Source organism: Manduca sexta, chromosome 19 (assembly GCF_014839805.1).
Source record: "Manduca sexta isolate Smith_Timp_Sample1 chromosome 19, JHU_Msex_v1.0, whole genome shotgun sequence".
Lineage (NCBI taxonomy): Eukaryota > Metazoa > Arthropoda > Insecta > Lepidoptera > Sphingidae > Manduca > Manduca sexta.
In genome coordinates this window covers 2492454-2506290 of record NC_051133.1, presented here as the reverse complement: position 1 = coordinate 2506290, position 13837 = coordinate 2492454, and positions in this window count along the sequence as shown.

Genomic DNA, 13837 nt, shown 5'->3' with positions numbered 1-13837 from the left:
AACTTAGGACCTCAGAGCATCGGTCATACTGCGCAGGCAATGCAACTACGCCAGTAGGCAGTCAGTGTTTATTTCTAACGGCATGTAAATAATTCATTTGTAGATAATTTCCCTATTCCAGACAAATTATGGTTGTAAAACAGTGACTACAAATAAATCATAATAATATTCTTACATTTCCAGGTTCCATGCAACTTTAACATGAAAGTAAAATGAAAAAGTGTTGCCCCAAGGGCCACCCGCGTTCGATTTATGGCGGCCCCGTCAAACTTTCGCCGTGAACATATGCTACACGTGTTCTTTGCGTATCTGTTGAAAGGGAACTAGTTTCGCTATTACTAAATTATGGAGGGGACGAATTACGGATCAAATACCGGAACTCTATGTGAGACACTAATTCACAACCTTTTCGATAATTAAATATACCAACTCTAATCATTTGAAAAAATCTATATTATAAAGCTGAAAGAAGGAAGAAAAATGCATTTATTTGTAATGATCAAAATAAAGTGCATATCCGGTTCCAACAGGCCGGCATAATTGTGTCGACTGGCGAGGGGTAATCTCTCGTCAGTCAACATTCTTTTAGACTCAACTCCACTTACCATCAGATGCAGTGAGGTCAAATTGCCGTGCTCCGATAAAAATAACCATAACCATAACCTCCTCCTGGCCGGATTTCGACCACGGCGGCCAATCTCAACGGAGATCCGACAGGTACGCAGGATATATTATAGTGCACAAGTGTATGCGCAGTACACAGATGCACTCTCTGATCCTTCACTCTCATAGTTCGGCGAGACGCCAAGCCGACATGACCGGAGAGAGATCAGGCGCAGGACCAACGGCTTTACGTGCTTTCCGAGGCACGGGTATCACACCGCCAACTTCCTGACTCCGAGCTGCGACTGTGTATTTTTTTAAGATGGAAAAACCCAGCCACAATTATTTTGGCCCGACCCGGGATTCGATTCCAGGACCTCAGCGCGGTAGTCGTACCTGTACCGTGAACAATAACAACTATGCCACTGAGGCAGTCAACGTATAAAAAAAGATAGCTACATATAATTGTTCTTTTCCCTCCATCACAATGGGAAACACGCTAGGCAAATGATTAGTGCAGGAAAACTTTCTTTTCCAAATTTACAATAGTCTTTACAAAATGCGCATTATGCATAAGTGGCCTTGTTTTACGTCTCATAAATATTTCAAACATTCCCTTAAAGTTTGTCGCTTCAAACAGTTTGAGCATAAATAATTAAGCCAAGCTTAAACTGCGTTAGTTAGTAAGCAAAGTGTCTCAGAAGGCGACTCCTTAATATCCAATATATCATTTTCAAGGTTTTATGCAAGTCAACTTTCATAACTTAAACTCGGAAACTTAACTCGTTGCATAGGGTTGGCCATAATTCAAGATAAGTTAAGATTTAGATTTGTTCAGATACGGATTAGGGGGGTTTAAAAATCTGTATGTATTTAATATATTTTAAAAAATCTGATAAAAGCTACGACCATCCAAACGATTCATCCAATCCATTTATTAATATTTCTTTACTAAAATTATTGATGGACAGATTTGTCATCAAGCCGTAGAAATCATCTTACATTGACCGATCTCAAGTAATACTCAAACGGGATTTCCTCCAATATATTTGTTTTCATAAGTTTCTTTCTTTATATCTCCAGTTCTAATTGGGGTACGCGGTTCGTTTTGTCAAAGAAGACTGACTGGGACAAGCTCTTCCGTTTGAGCTTTTGTCCATCTAAAGGTTGAGTTGGTGGGAAGCTAAGTGTGACCTTTCAACTGCTGAGGAGCAGCACTGATTTACGGAGTATTCGACAATTACTTATACTTCTTTTTTTTATTAGGTTCACAAAACTGGTTGTACACAGTATACAGAGGTTTCAAGACAACAATTATTACATTATGTTCATTGACAAAAGTGAACAACCTTCTTGAAGTGAACACAACATGCATTAAATCTAAATTTCGACTTAACTATATTAAATATCAAGAATATAAATTAACAATTGGGGTAACAAAGTAAGTAACAAGTGTGAAATAATACTGAAAAAGAAAGACTAGAGAAAAAGAAAAATATTATTATAAATTGAAAATGAGATTATTATTATAAATAAGAAAATTTTGGAAGATGTTTGGACATATCGAAGTAAATTAAACAACGATTGATTTGGACGAAATTTTATACACAGATACACCAACTTCTGGAGTAGCATATAAGTTAATTTTTCTCGGATAAATACTTTGGGAACCTTCTTCCATTAAAAGACCTAATAAGATAAGTCATGAGCAACATTTAGTAAAAAAGAAATAAATTAACCAGTATAAAAGTATTTCTATCCACACAACCGCAAACAAACATTTTATTTCAGCGATAGAAAACAAAATTTATGGCTCGTGAATAGACAAATCTTTTCTATTTTAGTCTCACGTTATTTGTTATTATGAAGGTCAAAGAAACAAGCAATTAAATGGTCTATAATTCTTTCAAATAGCCGTTTGGTTTTGTCAAATAAATAATACTTTTTAGGAAGCTTAGTCGATTTCTTGACAGATTCCGTTCCCTCCCCCCGTTTTTATCAATAGACAAACCATAACTGTTGTGGTCTTATGGGTGTAGAAATATTTTAGGTGGTCAATCCCTTTTCCGGGCCCAACTTATACCACCGCAATATCTATTTTTGCAACCAAGCCGCAGTGTATGCATAGTAGTCTTCCAGTTTGAAGTTCATTAAAGCCAATTTTATTACTAGGGATTATGAGACTCAACGCTGCACAGTGACACGCAGTATTATCATCAGGTTAACTAAAACAAGTCTGACTAAAACTAGTATAAAAATAATAAAAAAAAAATATTGTACAAATATCATTTCCAGCATACATATATTATGTCGAATCAATATTCCCAACATAAAATACTTTTCTTTACAGTAGGAGGTCAATACCCCCGACGGCCCTGTACCCTCCCTGGGGCGGCTAACTGAGGCTAAGTTGGAGTTAAGTGGTAAGTTACCCACGTCCAGCGTTGTAAATCGAATTTAGTCGGAAGGGAGTTTAAATTTCGCTACGCTTTCGGGGGTTGAGTTGGGAGCATTTTAAATTTCGAATGAAAAAAACATTTTGATTTTGCATTGCATTTTAGTTTTATGAAATACTAGCTGACCCGGCGAACTTCGTACCACCTTACAGTCGACATATTGACATTAATATTTATACGATACTAACGTCACTCAATTGTTTTACCTTCCCGGAACCCCTTCACTAACATTTAAACTTTATGGTATGGTATTAAAGATCAAATTGACTTTTAAGTATTATTACGAATCTTTTGCATGGGAATATAGAAAATGGTTACATTTAGACTTTTTCAGGCAATTTTTTTCTCTCCATAAGAACTCTCGTACTTACTTCAAGGAATATTATAAAAATAATTAGGGAAATCGGTTCAGCTGTTCTCGAGATTTGCGTTTAGCAAGATATTCAGTGATTCATTTTTATATTATAGATCTATCATTTTTCTACTGCCTCAGGAAAGTAAAAATAGTGCCGTAACTAGTTTTTTAAGTGATCGATATAAGCTTCTATATCGGCACCCATGCATGACCCAAAACTTGAATTCCTGGTTCATGTCCTCCCCTTTTCCTTTCCTTTTTCTTTTCCAATCCTTGAACAATTGTAACAATGGTCGCGAGTGTATCCCATTAACCAAGACCACTTCATAAGTGCATAAAAAATGTCAGCTAGGTCAGCATGATGAATTAAGGCCTACTACCTCAGTAGCCGGGGAGGCCCGTGCCCAGTAGTGGGACATTATACTGGACTTATATTATATACTAGCTGTATCCGCGGTGTCGCCCGCGTGGAAATCAGTGTGGTGCCAAATTTTTCCCGCGTAAACGTCGAGCTACGAGATTTTTTACCATCACGCGATCTCTTCAACTGTAATCGTTATATTTCAGTCAATTTACATAATAGTTTAATGTACTATTATCTGAAACCTTCATCAAGAATTGCACTATCTTTTAGTAAAAACCGTACAAAAATCCGTTCAGTAGATTCTGAGAAAGTCGATCACATACAGACAGAGAACTTTTGGGGACTTGGTTTTATAATAAGTATACATTATTAAAGAATTTAAACTCAACTCCATATCACACTAAGTTGACTGGTAAATAATTAAGGTATTAATCCACCTATGCACAAATTTCTGTATCAAATAAATAACCAATATAAATTTTCGTAGAATTCAATAAACCCAATTCACAATATTTCCACTCTAGAAATGCGATTATTTTAAACATTTATAGAACACAGCGAAGCGAAATGAGCGGTTTGTCTGAATTATTAACAAAGGATTTTATCGATGGTCGGTCACTAAAACAGTGTTCATTTATTATTTACTTCAAAGCCGATATTTGAGGAAAATAGGACGTTCCTCCGCGTCAGTTTATATTGAGTTTTAAGATAGATTTTATAATTGTCATCTAGCTCTTCTCTCTAAGCGGCGGTAACCTAGTTGGGTATGGAACGGACTGCCGAGACGAATATTTGCAGGATCGAATTCCAAATGCACACACGTCTGACTTTTCTAAATTTATGTGTAAATTCATTGTAAATTATCGGTTGCTTTAACGCTGAAGGAAAACATCGTGAGAAAATCTACATATCTGAGAAGTTGTCTATAGGAACTTTGAGGATGTATGAACTCTAGCAATCCTAAAATTCCAACCAGTAGTTATCAAAAATATTACGCAATTACTATATAATAATAGTCTATGCATACTGTTCTGTAGTTTCCCCAACCCGCTAAGAGATAACGCCACTATCTCGAATAAATTTTCCCTTATAAACAGTGACAGAGGCGATTTCATAAACTTAATATTATATCAATTGTTATAGTCTATTTATTTTATTATACGCACATACAGATAATTTGGGGAGATTTCTTCATACTACACTTCTGATCGATATGCGTCCGCGCAGCCACATCGCGATATGGTTTCTCGCTGTGTTTCAGTTCAGCTATTTCTACGCTTGTAAGGAAAATCTAGAATATTAAATGTGTATTTTAAAAGGCATTACATTTATAATGATGGGTGAAAATATTGTTGAGACGTATTATCTAACTTAATATAATACATACATAACATGTCTTATATACTTACTACACACACTGCACATTATAAATGCTCTGTATAAGTAATAAATAAAAGTATGCTTTAAAAATCTTTACACACCAAAAAGTAAATATAGCTTTTTATAGGTAATGGGTCCGGCAAGCGTTAATACTGCCAAAAACTAAATTTCATGAACTCTATCTTTCATCTTTTACGTATCGACAATAGTAGCACCTATCGGATTCAAAATTATTCTATGATTCAAGCTCGAACTAACAAAACCCGCACAAAATTTTACATTGAATCGTTAGGTGATTTTGGAGTTTAGCGTATGCAAAAAAATATTTTCATACAAAAATCATCATAATCATCAGCCACATAAAGTCTACTGCCGAACATAGGCTTCCCCTAAAGATTTCCAGACGCACATGTCAAGAGCGGCCCGCATCCAGCGTGTTCCTGCGACCGTTATCAAATCGTCTGTCCACCTCCCTGGTGGACGTCCAACGCTGCGCTTGCCAGTACAAAATCATCACCCAAATTATATCCAACGCTTAGACACAACAATCTAATATGATCACATACAATTTAAAGATAAGTGGCATAATGATGATGGCATGTGCACATCTATATAGCCCCTAAAAGCATACAAGCGTGATGCTATGGTATGACCCGGTCGATCGAAGTATTCTGCTCTTTTTCAGAGCCCACGAAACAATCTCACATAGTACACGAATACATAGATACACGATCGCTGCAATCCCGAGTCATTTGTTGTTGATTATTGAAGAATTCCTTTGTCTATCTCCGAAGATTTTCATCGGATCCTAATATATTCTAAAACCTTCGCTGAAAAAATATATTTAAATATCAAAAACCCCATCCACGTCGAAACAGGTTTTTGTCGTCATAATTTTGTCTGGAAACACGGTATTTTTATTCTTGCGAAAACTCTCGTTTTACATATTATAGAGACACTGAGTTTCAGCACTTTCGTAGAGATGGCGCTGCCTTCCAGGAATATTTTCAAATTATTCCTCGTAACTGGTTAAAAAAGCAATTTCTAGTGTTAAAAACATAATTATAAAATCAAATATAGTTTAAAAACTTAATTGTATGTCAACGAAAACAATATGAAATGATTTTTCAAGACATCATTGGTTGTTTTATTCTGCGCTGCTAAATCGCGCTTTGGTTTATCAATGTGTATAACTTTAACATTTTGCTAACTTTCGTGAGGTCAATCGAAAGGGAAACTATATCGTAAGTTAGTTACAGAAGTTAATTGACAATTTTTGACAAGCATCACCTTTATGTGATGCTTCGTATAAGAATTTTTTAAAACTATTTGGCTATTTATTGAACAATCCTATTACAAAAGGGCCACGCACACGATGCAGTCGCTGGCAGTTGACCTTCACCCACGTCCACGATTCTTCCTGCGACGCAACTTCGCTACAATAATCCACATGAGTGCCACCGTTGCAAGTCGCTAGTTTGTAATTTGTATTGATAGAGTAGCGATGCTATCACGCATTTGTTTGTATATTCGATTTAAATATTCGACACAACAGCGCTTTTAACAATACGCGATAGCATCGCTGCACAAAGCTGCAGTGGAGAACATCCCTAAAATCGGTTGGTGGCGTGAATCATCACATCACGCTTATGGTTGAGTAACCGCACAACAGCTCACTAGTGACGGGATTAGTGTGTCTTTCCCTAATAGGTAGGTAGTTTTTATCGCAACACTTGTTCACTTTTTTGACTTAACATGTGCTATCTTATTGTGGAGATTGCTAGATAATGTTATATTTAGTGGTAAGAAAATTACATGTAGCACATTGCTTTGATCACATGGTTAGCGGTTTGCACACAAGTATTAAAAATATCTCAGCTATGCGTGCTACCCTACCCTAATATAGTTATCGGTCAACAACTTGCATTAACATCTCTCCGCTACGTATCTCCGCAACGCTTCTCCGCATGGCATCTGTCCACTCCAGTTCGCAGCAACCGTCGCCACACATTGTTTATTCCAAACCCGCGCATCAACGTAACCGCAAGCCGACAAATAATTAAAACAAGCCACAGATTACGGCCACTCGTGTTTCACGAGATTTATGTTATAAAAGGCCAGCGAAACAAATGAAAAATAAAAACTTTTCTGTACAATATGGCAAACGTTCAAAGCGGTTTTAATGTTGAATGTTCGCGTTTAACTGTCAGAGTTGTGAATGAATTCCAGTGTTATTCTTCGTAACTCTGCACATTTTATAAATGCATTAACTAGTTATATGAAAGTAAGGTTCAACTTGTTTTAAATTAATTGTCTACCTTCCTGCAAAATGACTTTTATTTAGAATACATCATGACTATCTCAGATTTATTTGAGCGACAAAAAAAAAACCAATCCACATTACGAATGAAACCCAAATCGAACCGAACGTTACGCGAACAAATTACATTTTGATCATAATAAATGCACGAATTAGAGTAGTTTTAAACTTCCCACCACCAGACAGTCCATTTCGGATGATTACTAGACTCACATTACCGCGGAACATAGTAATTGTATAACTCGTTTATGAAACACAAAGGCTGTTCAATTCTGGTTAATCGCTCAGCATTATGTGATTAAACTGAGGTACTTGTATACCAAATAAGCCTACCTTCAAATGTTTAAGACAGGACTTGTAGAGACTTGGTAGATATTGAAATAAAACTATTATTATGGTAGAGATTGAATCAAAACTATTATATAACTAACTATATTATAATACTCTCCTAACGCGACGTTTCAAATATTTAGCAGCCCTTTACAGCTCGATACTGCGAGCTCATTCTGCGTAGATCGGACCGTCAACAAGTAATTTTAAACTTTGTAATTGTAAAATGTAGGTACATATTGTAACGTTGACTTTTTGGATAACCAACACCTCAGTCCGACCCGTGATCACGAAGGCAGTCTTCGAAACGTCGAGAAAAAATAATAATATTAAAACACGATAAAAACTGGCAAATGTAAGAGTCAACGATACGAAAAAAGCATCTTACAGTGCTCAAGAAGCATGAAATAACTTACACATTTCATTACTCAAACTCCAACAGCCAAAATGAAGTCCAAAATTTTCTTAGGAAAAAGTCGAAAGAAATCATTGTTTATTCAGTAGTCCGATAGCGTTTGTAATGTAAGCGATATGTAAAGCCCCACGGCGAGATAAAGCGACCCACTGGCTTAACAATTTGCATTGGAACTATACCTACAGATAAGGCTTTTGACATGGCTAGGATGTCCATCAGTTGGCACGCTGCGAAATTTATCAAAATTTGTGAATGTTTCTTATTTTGGTGAGAATGTAGGACTACTGCTTATGTGATGGAAATTAAATTAAAAGGAGATTTTTGAATGAACGTTTGAAATCGAATACTGCAATGAAAACCTGCACGAAAGGATTAACGCAATGAGGAGAAGATTTTAGCGAATAATTTTCCGATATGTGGTTCAATATTTATGTAATATTAATACTATATTTTTATATAATTCTCATTTTTATATAAACAATCAAATGTCCTTAAATAAAAATGTTGCTATATCAATATCTCTTTGTCCAACCCGGTATTATTTAATAATCTTTGGATGTATTAAATCTAGACAAATCCAGTTAAATACGTATGGTTGGTTACCATACATGGCGGTAAACTAGAAGCTCTGTAGGCTTTGCTGCGGCAGTTTATTGGACGAACTGTTGCGGTTTCGTGATCAAATGTGGTTTCGATTTGCGGCATCAATTATTTTAATATTGATGATGTCGCTTGATTGGTTTACGGGTGAGAACTGGAAACCGGGTATAATTTGTATATTGGAATTTATACCCAACTGTGGGAAAGAGGGTATTGTGTTCAAGTGTGAGAGCCTTAGGCAACATATTATAAATAAGTGAAAGAAAAAAATTACGACGTAAAAAGAAAAAAAAATACAAAAATCACGACAAGATCCTCAAAATTTATTTTATTAGAATGTATTAATGGCATATAAATATTTTAATCACACTTTATATAAATTAATACATAACATAATCGTCAATGCTCGCTACCATTACATGGAACCGGACATAGCTCACGAAATATGACTGTGTTACACCTCTACTTATATCTAAAAAGGGAAAAGGCTGATGAAGGTGATGTTATGGATTCATGAAAACGTTCCGTGAATGGTCAGTCGCGCCATTATTTTTAGTCTAGCACGGCAAAATGCCTCTGGCATTGCAAAGTCGGCGGTTGCCTACCCTCAGGCGGACCGCTTCCTCGTTTGCCTACTAAGGCAATAGAAAAAACTGAACCTGTTAATTAAAGCCCAAAGAAATTATGAAACAGCAACGCATTTTGTATTGTTGATCAGCTAAATTATATCTCTGCCTAACCTTTGCGAGTAGTCATAACTTTATGCTATCTTCACACAACATAGTATAGAATACAGTAAAATTTGTTTCCAACCGGACTTTACATTTGGGGAAGATCTGTCACGTCTTTAGATTTTGAAACAGAAGGGTACAAATCAATCTACAAACTTTACCACAAAGGCTGCCCGGCGTTCGTCAAACATTCTTGTCAACATTATAAATACAAAATATTGAGAAGTCTGTATGTTTTTACGTAGTTCTGATTTTACATGCAATTACAAAAGTTTGGTTAGCTATTTAGATCTTTGAATTATAATATCAGCCCTGTATTATATACTAATTATTGCTGCGCACGAGTCTCCTCTATTACTGAGAAGATTTGGGCATAAATTCACGCTCACCTAATAAAGGTCAAGATTTCACAGACCTAAGAAATTCTTATAGAGACTTCTCTAGACTGGTATAAAGATGATCAATATTTGCAGACGGCTAGATATATAAAATCCTGGTTTAACTTATACTATATTTAGTATAAGAAAAGTTTAATTAAATACTATTTTTACTAAAGGCCATTTACTAAACGAATCCGCTCGCAATAACTAGTCAGAGATAACTGTGAGGACACTCAAGGGTTAACGACTCAAGTTAAAGGTCACAATGGTGGAAACTTGCACAAACTTCGCTAACTATGTTATAACGTGGAAGATTCCCAAGGGACCTCTTGAGCCTCCGATGTTTTGAGATATCGATTGCGGGATTAATCTCTTAAGAACGTAGAGTTCGTAAATATTAGTGGTATAGATAGAATTGGGTTTAGAAAACTTGATATTATTCTTGCTACATCCTACTAATATTATAAATGCGAAAGTTTGTGAGGATGGATGTATGGATATATGTATGTTTGTTCCTCTTTGACGAAAAAACTACTGAATGAATTTGGATGAAAACTTTACAGTAATATTGGTTATACATCAGATTAACATATAGGCTACAATTTATAAAGATTTTCTGTAATTTGGTCATAATATAACGATAAATATCAAGTAAGTCGGAAAAAAATATATTCCGGAAAACTCCTTCACGCCGGCGAAGCCGCGAGCAAAAGCTAGTAATAGCAATACCTAGTCTCTGCCTAACCTTTTAGAATATATTTTATATGTACATTGTATTTAATAGCAAGGACATTGAGAAGTGAAATTATTGTTTGAATTATAGAATCTGATACGAAGCAAATAAAAATTCTAAATGAGTACACTTTACAATTTTTTTTTGACAATAGACGCTCTCAAACTCTTAACTTTAAAAGAAAAATGTATAAACTCCATTAAGTTCAGTATTGTGACAAAAGCAAGAACTTTAGTTCACACCCTGTCAGATACGAGATATGAAGAAAATGTTTGAATAGTCTATTGTCAACTTATCTTATAAAAATTGTTTACTTTGTCACTCAAGATTTGAAGTTTAAAAATGGTTATAAGGTAAGGTAACAGAAGGGAACCCGGTTCTTAGCATGGCCTTTGTGACTTACGATTTAAATGTAATATAATGGCCCGCCTTCCATGTTATTTTTTTTATTATGCAAAAACAAGACTTTTCATTAATTCGTTTATTATTAAATTTTACCAATACGCACTAGGCCAGCGTGGTGGACTAAGGCCTAATCCCTCTCAGTAGTAGAGGAGGCCCGTGCCCAATAGTGAGACAGTATAAAATACAGGGCTGATATTATTATTATTCTGGTGACCTACTTAATTTTAAAATGATTTTATGAAGATTTTAAAATTAAGCGGGTCGACAGACGTTTTGCTACCCTATTACTTTAAATTATTTACTAAAAATAAATGGTATTATTGTATATAAATTTAGACTGACCCTGAATAAGGGGCTTTATATATCAAATAAATTTATATTACTTAGTGAAGGTGGGGCATAGCCGCGGACAAAATATACTTACGATTAAAGCCACAGACCATCAAACTAGGGGGCAGAATTAAAATATTATGTCAAACCCTCTTATTGTTTGTTTAGGACGACTTGCATTCTAATTAGTTCAAGAGATTGGACAAAGTTACTGAAGAATCTACGCTAATAAATTCACAAAGATTCTCTCTACTAGCATAGTGGGTACAACTAAAAGGTATGCATCCACGACATACGTCTGATCCTCTGCTAGCTTCGGGAGTACAACAAGAATGTATGCATCTACGTGAGTCTGATCGTGAGGAAGTTAAACGTGCTAAGGAACTTGTATACTTCATAGCAATACCGTTATTCGGAAGCATACTACCGGCTTATTTTTTATTCATTCGAATAAAAATTTTTTGCTGGCTTCAGAAATAGGCTATTATCCATTTTGAGGGCTTGTTTTACAACGTCTGATGATGCTCTACTGCGTCAAATAAAATTAACTTAAAACTTGTGAAACAGGCTGTTAAATTATTAATTTTTCCACGGCTCGAAGAGTTGGTGGTACTAAAACCAACATGATGGCTAAATAATGTATAATGTATGGCTAAAGTGAATGTTTCACGATACTTCACGCCAAGTTCTTGAAGGAACGTTTAAAAACATAAATTCAGATCCTTTATCAAGTTGTATGGTCACGTTTCGGCGTTGTCAATATTTGCAGTCCATTACTGGGTAATCCTCGGTTAGGTTATTTGATGGATTAGCCGTTCGTTTGTTTGTTTCGAGTTTTTTGTCTACTCTTGCAGATTCGTGCGCTTTGAAGAAAATGTTTGCAAAGGTAAATTTTTTTGTTTTATTTAATTTTTTATTAAAGTTCTTAAGATATCTTTTTTAGCATTAAAATAATAACGCATTCATGTTTGAAAGGGTAAGAAATACAATGGCTGAAGTGTCGAGTTCAATCTCCGGGTAGGACCAACTGATCTGGAATTTTTCTGATCAGTACAAGCCCTGAATTGGGAATTATGACCGATGAATGGCATTAGACTCGCCCTCTATTACTCTACCTACCTCTTAAATGGGAAAAGGCATGATTATGCATCACTGCCCTTCTTGAGCAGACTCATGACAACAATCAGGTAGGCCATCTTAACAAAAGCCATAAAAAACCTTTCAATCATAATTAACATCAAAATAAAAGCAATCCTACCGATACAGCTAACAAGTCCGCAGAACAGAGTCTTAATTGGCAATTTATTCATATTGACACTATTGTTGGACCGGGCTCAATTATTTTTTGCAATCTATTTAACGTTAGTGAATATCATGGTAATTGGGCTTTAGTTGGCCTGGTTTATTGGGTCATGTTCGAGGATCATTCAATATACCCTATTATTCACTCTTTAATATGATGTTGGGGTCAACGCAACACTTTTAACATGTTGCAGAAAGGATTTATGCCAAACATATCACGAATTCAATTGGGCTTAGGTTTTTGTCCGCTTACCTTATATCTTCCTCTAAGTTTTTAGAGTAAGGAATTCATATTATATACCCAGGCAATGAGAAAAAAAGAAAAAGTTTTCATTGTCACAAGTGATGCATGTAATGCATGAAAAGTGTGTAAGATTAAACATAAAACATGCTTAATCATTAAACAAATTAATGAAACGTTACACGCCTTCGATGTGACAATAAGGTGGCCAGCTCAGCATAATGCTGTATTGCGTCGTCAATCGCGTCAACAACAAATCGTGTTGTCCCACCAAGAAATTTAACCTACAACCACCAAGCTTATCATTTCATGGCCTTCTCCCCTCCTCCGATCCTACGAAGGTTCCTTCTCCTTCCCCCACACTTTCCTTCCCCAGATATCCTCTACCAATTTTCTTCTAGACCCCTGCAGTTACTAAGCTGAAAGATTCCAGCATCGCATTTGCAGGTTGCCCCGGTCGTTGACTGCGGGGTCTTAAAAAAATGTAAATGGCGACAAAAATAGGTAATTCGTCTGATGATTACTTCACCAAATGTCAGTTCATTACCCCCCGCCCCCCCTGAGGCAATTCTTGTGCGCTCGGTCTCTTCACCGAATGCACGCCCATACATGCGGGAATTGTCGTGGCCCTAGACACACAGTTAAGTGTGTATACCTCATGGTTGTAAGTACACACTGAGGCCTATAAGGGACTCGCGAACATTTCCCATTCGCTTTCCGCTCCGCCCATCCTAAGATGGTTCCTTATCCTTTCCCCATACTTCCTTCCCAACTATCTCCTCCTAACTTTCCTCCAGGCCCCTGTAGTCACCAAGCCGGAGGATTGCAGTATCCCATGCGAGATCCGGTAGAAAAATCTAAATGGCAACAAGGACAGATCATTTGTCTGATG